This window comes from Lathamus discolor, chromosome W (assembly GCF_037157495.1).
Source record: "Lathamus discolor isolate bLatDis1 chromosome W, bLatDis1.hap1, whole genome shotgun sequence".
Taxonomy (NCBI): domain Eukaryota; kingdom Metazoa; phylum Chordata; class Aves; order Psittaciformes; family Psittacidae; genus Lathamus; species Lathamus discolor.
This window is the reverse complement of record NC_088908.1, coordinates 21,756,058-21,767,702: the sequence shown is the minus strand read 5'-3', so window position 1 is coordinate 21,767,702 and position 11,645 is coordinate 21,756,058. Positions and strand designations below refer to the sequence as shown.

General features: G+C 42.6%; 1 long non-coding RNA gene across 1 annotated transcript; it reads right to left on the bottom strand.

Annotated features, from left to right (window-relative positions):
* Nucleotides 1-232: 232 nt before the first annotated feature.
* On the bottom strand, nucleotides 233-5,281 carry LOC136004384 (uncharacterized). The gene is made up of 2 exons (XR_010608428.1): nucleotides 5,069-5,281; nucleotides 233-1,579 (listed from the first exon to the last, which is right to left on the bottom strand). It is a non-coding gene; the product is annotated as an uncharacterized LOC136004384 (long non-coding RNA).
* Between the last annotated feature and the right edge of the window lie 6,364 nt (nucleotides 5,282-11,645).

The following is an 11,645-nucleotide window of genomic DNA, read 5'->3' as shown; positions in this document are numbered from 1 at the left end:
TCACTTCTGGCAGCCTTTGAAGCACACACAGTACATGCTTATACCAGCTTAATTGGTTCCTTAGCAACAGACACATAATGATCCTCCTGTACTCCTACTTATCAGTTAGTTTAACTGTAGCCCATCCTGGACACCTGCCATTCCCAGATACTCCTTATCCTTGCATCCTGTTCTTCTGGACTGTTTTTCTTAAAACTATGTCAACTATGTTATAAATTGATACCACAATGGATCATAATCCAATTAAAATTTTATTAATTCTAGCAAGTAGAATATGAGCAAAGACAGCGCTGGACAACAGGGGAGTCTGCGCTCCGCCAGCTGCCGTGCTGAGCAGTTCAAACAGTCCCTTTTTATACATCTTTACTTCCGTGTTCATGAAGTAGTGGAGGTACTCTGCGCATGCTTCAGCTGTTGTTAGGGGGTCGTTTTCTGCCTCCTGATGGTCGTTGAGGCCGAAGTAAGAAGTCTTCCTCTTTTGTCCCATTGTTGACCCCTCTACTCCTATGTCCTTATATGGAGTTGTTCGTCTTATCTCTGCCAGTTCCTGGAACATCTTGCAGTTATCTTATGTTTGCATAAGCGGTCTCTGGTTTAGTTGGTGTAAGCGATTGTGGTTATCTTATCTTGTGTATGCTGTGTCTGGTGGCTGTTTGCCTAACCTTTACATTGGGCTTTACATAAATCTTAATAAACAATACCCTAGACTATAGTTTCTTACAATCCCCCCTTTTTCTTTTATCCTATTATTGTTTATTAGACGCTGCTTTCATTCTCGGTACTGCAAGCAAACCTTTTTCCACAATCCCAACATTTACCATAACACTCACAAGGTAATACCTCACAATTACAATAGGCATAACTTTCACGTGGCATAACGCATTCACAATAATCTTCATCCTCATTAATAGATACACTCTTATATTTTGCCCCAGATCTCGTAGTTAAAATAAGCAGTTTAGCTATGTCAAACCGTTCTCTAATAAAGTGTAAAATATAGCGTAATATACAAGGCCCAAATATAAGTCCCAAAACCAATATAATAAGCGGTCCTGCTAAAGCAGACAACAAAGTGGTTAGCCAAGGTGAAATATTAAACCAGTTTTCATACCATGACCTGCCCGCCTCACGATCTTTCTTACGTTGATCTAACCTTTTCTGGAGTTCTACATAAAGGTTGTACAGGGAATTCAGGTTGTCCCGCCCCAGTGAAAGTGGTTATCACTTTGGATGTTTCCCAGGATATTAATTCCCACTTTAATGGTTCATGCGGGTTTCCATTTGCTTGGGTTATTATCAATAACAAAACTAACGGTATACCAGGAAAAAGGGTGTCTGTCAATTTTGCCAATTTAAGTATATTTTTACCAGTCCTGGGGAAGTTCGGCCATTGCTGTTTTTGCATCCCATTGTTCTGGTTCTTTTCTCCACAGTTTATTCCTCCTCTGCCTCGCCCGTCGACTCGGTTGCTTCGAGCCACGGGGTGTACCATCTTCTCGGCAGCAAGGGAATTCTTCAGGAGAACAGCTGTTTCGGGCTTTCTGCCTGTTTACATAGGCTTCCCACTTTGCAGCCTTAACTAATGGGGCAAAGCAAGATACAGTTAGTACTTCCCTTCTACACTTTATAATCAAAATTTCGGCTATAAAGGGGACTGGTTCATTGGAGTGGTAACAATAATATTGAGGGTTTATTCCTTTGGCAAAAATCTCCCACCACTCATGGGATTCCCAAATAATTTCTTGTTTTAGACTCTAATTGTTTTAATTTCCACTCAGTGAGAGTTCTTTGGATTTTCCAACACTGTGTGCAATCTCCTATTGGAGGGCATCCACATTCACAGTGTGTCCACCATTTATCCTGACATACCTTACACCTAAAACAAGCAAATGGATAACAATTGCAATTCAAATTATTACACCCAATTCGTATATCTAGAGTACATACATTATTTACATCAGCATATCTTCTATATTCACTATTGTGTGGTTGCATAAGTTTAGCAATTTCCTTCAACACACTTTGTACACTTCCATATATAATAGAAAAGAGGAGAAATAATTATAGCAAATATAAACAGCAATACACACTTTATACCAAAAGATAATGCGGCAAAATAATTAAATAAAGTCTCTATCATTACGTTATCTTTTCAGGGTTATCTTGGTGTCCCCTGGAGTACTGATTACTTTCCAGTGGGGTCTCGTCACTGGGCCTTTAATGCGACTGGCTCCAATATTTTCTGGCCGTTAAACAAATAATGTCCCAAATATTTCACTTTTTCCTCCACAAATTGTAACTTTTCTTGTGATACCCGTAGGCCCTTTTGTGCAAGAAAGTTTAGAAGTCACAGAATCACAGAATCACAGAATCCCAAGGGTTGGAAGGGACCTCAAAAGATCATCTAGTCCAACCCCCCCGCAAGAGCAGGGTAACCTACAGTACATCACACAGGAACTTGTCCAGGCGGGCCTTGAATATCTCCAGTGTAGGAGACTCCACAACCCCCCTGGGCAACCTGTTCCAGTGCTCTGTCACTCTTACAGTAAAGAAGTTCTTCCTGATGTTAACATGGAACTTCCTATGCTCCAGTTTAAGTCGAATGCTTTCTTTTCTTACATCTTCCTTATTATTTCCTGCTATGAGCAGATCATCTACATACTGTAACAGCACGTTCCCCGTTTGTACCTGGTATTCTTTTAAGAGCTCTTCCAGGTATGTTTGTAGCCCATATCCCTGGGAATACCTGATCCAGTATATCTTCAATCTGACTTCTCCCTCGACATGATTAGTGATCAAAATTAAGCTTTTAACATCTCTATATACTGTTGGTCCTTTACTTTTAAAGTGATCTCGCCTCCTTTGAAAGTAATGGTTGCTCCCAAGTGTTCTAACAAATCTCTCCCCAAAAGAGCTTTTGCGGAGTTAGGCATATACAAAAACTTATGGATGCCCCATTGTTTTCCCAATTGATATTTTAGTAGTTTACAAAAATAAGCCTTTTCACCTTGGCCAGTCGCCCCTTTTATCATCATATAATCGTCCCCAAAGGTATTAAAGCTTTGTTTAAAACTGAATACATTGCACCTGTATCAACCAAAAATTCCATTATAACCAGTGGATCTGCTAGGGAAGATTCCCCTGGTCCCGTCAGCCTAGTTCCAATTCAGTCACCCGAGCCACCCCATGGCACTCCCACTAGGGTAGTCTCACTCCCAGCGTCCAAACTCCTCATAGCACTCACACCGATCCGGTTCCACAGAAGAGGAGGTCACTCCCCCACTTCTGTCCGACATTCGTCCTCCACCAGTTTTAAAGCAACCAGCGCAGCCGTGGCTGTAGCACGACCCAGTTTTTTCTTTTCTACCTATTTCCAATTCCTATACACTCTCCATGCTTCCTCCTTCACTCCCATCCACATTTATTCATCAACCGTTCAATCCCGTCTGTCAACATGTCTGTCTGCCTGCCCCAGCACCCATCTCATGCTCAAACACAGGAACTGCGGGAGCTTCCCTCCTTTCCCCTTTGGTTTTCCCTTTTTTATTTATTTATTTATCATTTTTCACAGGTGCTCACCCTGCTCTGCAGGGGTTACAGATGCCTGCCTCTGCAACAGCACTTCTGGTTTAACCCCTTCTTAACCCTGAATGTGAATGTGCTGCTTGTTGCCAGTGACAGCAATTTCCTCCTCCTTATCAATACCTGATAGGACAGAGGCAGAGGGTGCTCCTCTCGGAGGTACCTGTGATATATAATTTTCTTGATGACTGTCCCAATATCACAGGCTGAACAACATCTCTCCAGCTTAGCTTTCTGTTTTTCCCTGTCCTTTTCCAAAACCAAAATTAGGGATCTGGCAGAGTTATATTAATTTCACATTCTGTCTGCCACTCCAGGTGCTTTCTTAAAGTGAAACATATCTGCATACATTACTTCATTGCATTTTCTTGGCCACCTCAAAACCAACATAAATTGTAAAAAAATGCATTAGAATTCAGAGTTCCATTTTTAGGCCATTTTTCCTGATTTTCCAAAGTTTATAAAGGCCACCATTGGTTACAATATTTTACCAATGTTTTCTTGTTTACCGAGCCCCCAGAAGAACCTCCCAGTTCTTTCCAATGTGCCAAAATGTAACCCAATGGGCTTTTCTTCAGAATTCCCTTGTTTTGACCGGCTCCCATTTCAAACAATCTCTTACAAATCTCTATAGCTTCTCTTTCCCAGTGCTCTGCAAATGCACTTAAAATATGAGAGCACCTACACACAAGTTTTATGATATTCTCAGGGGATTCAGTAAGATAGTATCTCTGGGTTCTGCAGATCAACTCCCCTGTCATTAGAACATAGTTTCAGTTCCAGCAAAATTTACACTGCCCTAGTATCCACAGCAGGTTCCACTGTTCAAAACTTATTATGCACTCATATGTCAGGTTACGAAGGTTTTCCTAATATCCCCCATTGATTGTCCCAAAAAGAGAGACATTAATTGTTGTATTCCCATTTTATTTTTTCCTTTGTAACCACATCTTCTCAAATTTTCTTTGATACCTTTTATAAACCCTTTCTCGGTTTTCCATTCTAACTTCCCGGAAGTCCGCCAGGATTTTGTGGCTTTTCTCCACAAAGTAATCTTTTATTTCTGGTCACCGATTAGATAATTATAATTTTCTACCTGGCAGTGTTTTGCAAGACACCCCGAGCAGTATCTGCCCCACCGGTGTCCTGAGTGGCAATATCCACGTGAAATGCCACCCGTCCCATACAGTTACACTCCTACAAGGCACATACTCTCACAGGGCATATAGGAAATTCCCTTGCCCTTGTATTTCGTAAAGTTATCCACTGCGGGAGGGGTAGCCGGACCTTCCCCCGCTTTCTAAGCTGCTTGATGGTTATACACAGACAAGACACAGGACAGAAAAACATAAACGCTTCGTCCGTCTCCGGCCGCTCCCATCGCGGAGACACGGAACCGCGGATTAGGACTCCACACTCGCTTCGTACGTCTCAGTCACACAGAAACACATGGGATCCCACACACTCACGCTATGGTTCCGCTTACCCTTCTCCTGCTTCCTACACGGTCATTAGCAGGTCCGCCCTGGCTCCCAAAACTTGGGATGCAGCGAAAACCCGGGCTCGCCCGATCCGTCTCCAGGATCGCTTGCAGCCGCGCTATCGGTCGACGAGCCCCCAGCTTGCAAGCCCTACCTGCCAAGGGGAACTCCGCTGTGCGCCAGACGTCTCTGCACGCCTTACCAGCAGCCCCGGCCACGCGTACGCCCTACAGGCCCCCCAAAGTACCTAAATTCCAAGCATACCGCCTCTCCGCAGCCGGCGCAGGTCGCTGTCTGTCCCCGCAGTGAGCGGATGAGAAGCGGAGCTCCTCCAGGCAAGCGGCCTGGGGGGCTTAGGATATCCGCTCCTCACCCGATCCTGCATCCGAACAGAGGCCTCCTGGCTGGCTCGCCAAATTGATACGCGGATTGACTCCACAACTCGTTAAAGTTGTAAAGTAGGTATGCTTTATTCAGCGCTGAGGTGCATGGGGATCGTTCCTCCAAAGTATGCACCCCCAGGGTCGTTTTTCCTTTACATTTATTCCCTTACGCCTATACATATTTAGTATCTGTCCCCGCTTCGTATTATACCTTCTTTTTCTTTTGTTTAGTTTTTATCTCATTCAGCGGGTAAAGTCTAGCTCCCGGTCTTTTTAGCCACACTTCCGCATATTGACTCTCCTCAGGGTTAAGGGGTTTTTTATTATTAACCTAGAGGTTTAATTGCTGTCTTACCCAATCTTCTTCTGACCCATAGACTGGCCAAAAAACATTTTTAAAAATCTTCTTCCCTCCCCATATCTTAGTACAATATTCTATCATTTTTTTGCTTATCTTTCCCTAGGGTTCCAGGGAAATATCTCCAATTGTCTAAGATATATGCCAGAGGGGTATTCTTAGGTACAATGGGTACCCTTCTCATGGGAGTCGAAGGCTTGCTGCCCTTCGCCCCCATCTTCTGGAATATCCACAAATATACACTCACTCGCTCCCCCTTGTTCCTGGCCCAGTCCCTCGCGGGAGATGGGAAACGCAGTACTTAAGGGTCCACACTCGCTTGGTTCAGTATATCGAACCTCTCATTCGTTATATTCCAGGAAACCCAATCCCGCCCGAACGGCAAACCCGCAAACAATTTCGCCGCGAACAATTTCGCTCTGCGAATAATTTCGCAATATACTTACGCGTCCTGCGTCTTCGTCCGGACTCCCGTGCACAGAATTTTATGGGATTTTACCGGTTTCTCCTTTGCTCATTATTCTAGAATTTAGGTTCGTCGGTAAGGATGAGGTAAGCTGTTGGTCGCGGGGCCACGAAATGTCGCGGGGCGCCTCCCCGGAGGACCAAAGCCCACCGTTCCTTATCCGAGTCACGGCACCAGAAAATTGTTATAAATTGAGACCACAACGGATCATAATCCAATTAAAATTTTATTAATTATAGCAAGTAGAATATGAGCAAAGACAGCGCTGGACAACAGGGGAGTCTGCGCTCCGCCAACTGCCGTGCTGAGCTGTTCAAACAGTCCCTTTTTATACATCTTTACTTCCGTGTTCATGAAGTAGTGGAGGTACTCTGCGCATGCTTCAGCTGTTGTTAGGGGGTCGTTTTCTGCCTCCTGATGGTCGTTGAGGCCGAAGTAAGAAGTCTTCCTCTTTTGTCCCATTGTTGACCCCTCTACTCCTATGTCCTTATATGGAGTTGTTCGTCTTATCTCTGCCAGTTCATGGAACATCTTGCAGTTATCTTATGTTTGCATAAACAGTCTCTGGTTTAGTTGGTGTTAGCGATTGTGGTTATCTTATCTTGTGTATGCTGTGTCTGGTGGCTGTTTGCCTAACCGTTACATTGGGCTTAACATAAATCTTAATAAACAATACCCTAGACTATAGTTTCTTACAACTATAAGGATTTATCTTGTACAAGAATTCTCAGTATGTTCTCTAGCCGTACTATATTTTTTCCTATGTATCATGCACCTCAATAATTTTCCATTGCTACTGTTACAAAGCCATCAAACTTAACACTACTTAGAACTGATTCTAAAGGTTTATATATTCCATTTTGTAATTTTGTGCCCCCTCTTGTATCAAATCCTCCCTTTTTCTGTCCTTTGCAAATTCTTTTGCAATGTTTTATATATTACCATTACCGTCTAAAGTCTTTTTGAAATAATTTCTCATTTCTTCTTGGTGCTTAATTTCATTCCTTTTCCAATCTTCATAATTTATCATAGATTGTTTACAACACCAGAGGGAACATTGTATTATATCACAAGTAATCAATATTAAAATAATTATCATCAATATTCCTGCAACCAGTTGCCTCAACCAGGAGGGATTAGGTAAATATGAAGTTAACTTTGTTTTCCTGTCCTTTGAGATCTTCAATCAATTTTCTATCTTCTTTTGAATACCTAGGTTTAGATTTCTCAGTTGTTAGTTTGCCGTCAGGGATTAAGGACATGATTTTAGATTGTTCAGCTGCTCGTTTGGCTTCAAAATCGGCCAAATTATTTCCAATTTCCTGATCAGAGTCACCTTGATGTCCTTTACAGTACATAATAGCTACTTCTTCAGGTAGCTGAACAGCTTCTAGTAATTGTAGAATTTCTGTAGCATGTTTAATCTGTTTCCCTTGTGTGTTCAAAAGTCCTTGCTCTTTCCAGATAGCACCATGTGCATGGACCACACCAAATGCGTATTTAGAATCAGTCCAAATATTTATCCTTCGATCTTTAGCCAATTCCAGGGCTCTTGTTAATGCTATTATTTCTGCCCTCTGGGCAGAGGTGTTAGCAGGTAAATGTTTAGCTTCTATTACCTGTTAAGTGGTGGTAATGCCATATCCTGCCTTTTGTTCACCATTTTTCATGAAGCTACTACCATCAGTAAAACAAGAATCAGCATCTTCCAGAGGTTTTTCTTTCAAGTCTGGTTGGCTCGAATACACAGTCTCTATAGTGGCCAAGCAGTTGTGTGTTTGTGGTTTTGTCGATCATTTCTGCAAAAAGGATGCTGGATTCACAACATTAGTGACCACAATTTCTATATCATCTTGTTCCACAAGGGTGGCCCGGTATTTTAAAAAATGTGAAGGAGATAACCAGTGAGCTCCTTTCTGTTCCAGGACTGCTGATACAACATGGGAAACTAGTACGGTAAACTTTTGTCCCAAGGTGAATTTGCAAGCCTCTTCAATATTCATGACAACTGCTGCCACAGCTCTTAAGCATCTGGGCCATCCTTTGCTTGCTTCATCCAGCTGTTTTGACACTGCCCTTCTGTAGGGTCCTAGTTTCTGAGCAAGGACCCCCAAAGCTATTCCTTTTTTTTCATGGGAATATAGCCAAAACGGTTTAGTCACATCCGGAAGTCCCAGAGCTGGAGCTCTCATTAACTCTACCTTTAGATTTCTAAAAGCCTCCTCTGCTGAATCAGTCCATTTTAAAGAGGGAGGATTCCCTTTTAACAGTTCATATAGTGGTCTTACCAGAACACCATAACCATAGATCTGAAGTCTGCACCATCCAGTCATTCCCAGGAATGTCCGGAGCTCCTTGACGGTCGATGGTCGTGGACTCTGGCAAATGGCTTCTTTTCTAGCAGCTCCAAGTTCTCTCTGTCTTCCTGTTTTTTCATATCCTAGGTAGGAAACTCGGGTTTGAATTAGTTGGGCCTTTTGTTTGGATACCATTCAGTCCCAGAAAATTTAATAATTCCACTGTCCACTGGATACATTCTTCCTTTGTTTCTGTAGCAATTAACAGGTCATCCGCATATTGTAACAGCGTCCCCGTCTGAGTAGGTGGCTTCTATGATTCTAGTTCCAGCGCTAACTGATTTCCAAAATCGTTCAACTGTTTTTAAACCCTTCAGGTAATACCGTCCAAGTTAATTGAGTTTCCCTACCTTTGTCAGTATTTTCCCATTCAAACACAAATAAATTTTGGCTTTCTTTGGCCAATGGTAAGCAAAAGAAAGAGTCCTTTAAATCCAAGATGGCAAACCATTTCTGATTATTATTCAATTTAGTCAATAAGGTATATGAATTAGCTACTACTGGATGAATATCCTCTGCAATTTTGTTGATTGCTCTGAGATCTTGAACTCATCTGCAACTTTTCCCATCATATTTCTTTACTGTCCAGGTAGGAGTATTAAATTCCAATTCACATTTGTCCTGGGTTCAGCAGTAGCAGTTATTTTTCTCCTTCTTAGTAGCTGGTGCAATGCTGTGTTTTTGATTTTTGGCCTGGGAACAGTGCTGATAATGCCAATGTTTTTAGTTGCTGCTTAAATGTTTGGTCTGGCCAAGGTCTTTCTGAGCCTCATGCTCGGCCAGGGAGGAGGGGAAGCTAGGAGGAAGCAGAGACAGGACACCTGACCCAAACTGACCAAGGAGGTATTCCATACCACAGCACGTCATGCCCAGGATGCAATGGAGAGTTTCCCGGAAGGGCTGGTTGAACTGTGGGGTTGGACGAGGTATCGGTTGGTGCTCGGCTGGGGGGAGTGGGGCGAATTATTGGTCAGCTGGTGTTGAGGTGTTGTATTCTTTCCTCTTGTTATTTCCTTCATCATTATTATTATTGGTGGTAGCAGTAGTGATTTGTGTTATACCTTAGTTACTGGACTGTTCTTATCTCAGCCCGTGGGAGTTGCATTCTTTTCGATTCTCCTCTCCATCCCTCCAGGAGCAGGGGGAGGGCAATAAGGGGGGGGAGTGAATGAACGAGCTTTGTGGTTGGGTTTAAACCACGACAACATTCAGTTCATAATCTATATTTTAAAATTTATAAATGATTTTTTTTATTCCCTTTGATCTTCTAATTTTAAGGGATATTGTTTTATTCTAATTGGGCAGCCCCCCCCCCCCCCCCCTTTTATTTCCACTTCAACAGGCAACGCATTTTTTGCCTTACCTGGAACTTCAGATGTCCATGCTCCCAGATATACCTTATTAAGGATTTCTTCTATTTCGGGGAGGTCCTCCTGTTTGCTTTTCTGCTGAATTAAAGATAAACACAAAACTGCAATTAATTGATTGTTTTTAACTCTAAATTCCATTTTGCCTTCTTTACATGTTGCTTCTTGCCCTAATAAAGATTTGGAAGAATTTGGCATACATAAAAATTTATGCATTCCTATTTGTTTTCCCAATTTGTACTTTAAGGGTTTGAGAAAGAATGCCTCTCTTTTTTTTTTTTTTTTTTCCTCTATTTCTTGGTGGCCAGTAGCTCCCACATCTGTAACAAATTCTTTGACCTCTGATTTAACACCGAATAAGTTGCTGCTGTATCCACTAAAATTCCACTTTATTTCCTCTAGTCCCTAGTTTTAATTTAACCAGTGGATCTGCTAGGGTAGATTTCCCAGGTCCCCATCAGTCCAGTTCCAATTCAGACACTGGATCCACCCCATGGCACTCCCCCCACCAGGGCAGTCTCACTTCCAATGTCCAAACTCCCCATAGCACCCACACTGATCGGGTTCCACAGAAGTTGAGCCCACTCCCCCACCTCCACCCGACATTCCTTCTCCACCAGTTTCAAAGCAACCACCACAGCTGTGGCTATAGCACAACCTAGCATTTTCTTTTCTACCTGTTCCCGATTCCTATACGCTCTCCATGCTTCCTCCTTCACTCCCGTCCACATTTATTCAACAACCCCTCAGTCCCATCTGTCACCATGTCTATTCCCACTTGTTTGCCTGCCCTAGCACCCATCCCGTGTTCCAAAACAGGAGCTGCCAGAGCTCCCCTCCTTTCCCCCTTGGTTTTCCTTTTTTTTTTTTTCTCCCAGCTGCTCACCCTGCTCTGCAGTGGCTGCAAATCCCTGCCTCTGCAACAACACTTCTGGATTAACCCTTTCTTAACTCTGAATGCGAATGTGCTGCTTGTTGCCAGTGACAGTCATCTCTTCCTCCTTATCAATATCAGATAGGACAGATACAGAGCGTGCTCCTCTCAGAGGTATCTGTGATGCATAATTTTCCAACCTATCTTCCTGATTACTGTTTTTTAACTTTAAACATCTTTCCCCAATATCACAGGCTGAACAACATCTCTCCATCTTAACTTTTAGTTTTTCCCTGTCCTTTTCCAAAGCCAAAATTAAAGGATCTGGCAGAGCTATATTAATTTTGCATTCAGTCTGTCAAGCCGGGTGGTTTCTTAAAGTGAAAAACATATCTGCATACATTACTTCATTCCATTTTCCTTGCCACCTCAAAACCAACATTAATTGTAACCATGTATTATAGTTTAGAGTTACATTTGTAGGCCATTTTTCCTGATCTTCCAAAGTATACAAAGGCCACCATCGGATACAATATTTTACCAATGTTTTCTCATTTACCGAGCCCCCAGGAGACCCTCCAAGTTCTTTCCAGTGTGCCAAAATGCACCCTAAAGGACTCTTTTTCATCATCTCTTCACTCTGCTGATTTTCCATTATCTATCTCGCATTCACACACACCCTAGGGATCCCACAGACACACTCCACACAGTTACAACACTTGAAACAGAGACAGAGACTATAATTCTATCAAACAAGCCACAATTAATAACACAGTT